Consider the following 819-nt stretch of genomic DNA (forward strand, 5'->3'; position numbering starts at 1 on the left):
GGTAAACATCCGCTCCCATCTCGGCATGGCGAGCTTGGTTCCAGCGATGCCTTGTGTCCTCGCCCAGGGCTTTCCTCCCAAAGTTCAGCAGCTGGTGCTATGCGCTGCGCTCGCGCTGCCGAACCCTGACCAGCACGCAGGGCCCGCACGAGGATGCGGCTCTATTGCAGTCCCCAGCAAAGTCCTGAAAACAAACTGGGGTATAAGTCATACGCTGGCCTTGGTTAGGGCCTCCTGGAAGAGGTCAGAGGGACAGTTTTGCGCTGGAGCAATTGTGGGTCAGTAGCCAGAGAAATGAGATGTCGCTTGTAAAAAACCAAGAGAGGCTCCAGTTCTGGTTCTCCGTGTTTGGCTTTTGGCCTTAGGAGTGTGATTTTCCAGCTTTCCCCCCTCTTTTGATGCCTAGAAATTTGCTTTTCCTATAAGGGGCAACCATCATGGGACTGGCAGGAGCTTCTCGGGCCATCAGAGTCTGCCTCTGGCCGAGCGCACGGGAACGTGGCGTTGTGCTCTGTTCCTGCGCTTCCCTGGAGCTGTCTGAAAAGTGACTCACTCCTTTGTGGGGAAGGAAGGTTACCAACGCCTCTTACTGGAAAGCGGAACTAGCACCTCTTCTTTTTTTTAATAAAAGATAATATTTTGTTGTAATCCCTTGGGTTTCAGGAACAGAAGCTTTACAGGGAAAAAATCATTCAGACTAAGCAGCTAGACGGGCTGTCTGTATTCTTCTCAGCTGTAGCTCCAACCCTTTCTAGCAACTCAGGGCAAGCAGAAGTGAGGAAAACTGTTTGCTGCTGTATGAAACTCGTACATATTTTT

The sequence above is a fragment of the Buceros rhinoceros genome, unplaced genomic scaffold (assembly GCF_000710305.1).
Source record: "Buceros rhinoceros silvestris isolate BGI_N320 unplaced genomic scaffold, ASM71030v1 scaffold2119, whole genome shotgun sequence".
In the NCBI taxonomy this organism is placed as follows: Eukaryota; Metazoa; Chordata; class Aves; order Bucerotiformes; family Bucerotidae; genus Buceros; species Buceros rhinoceros.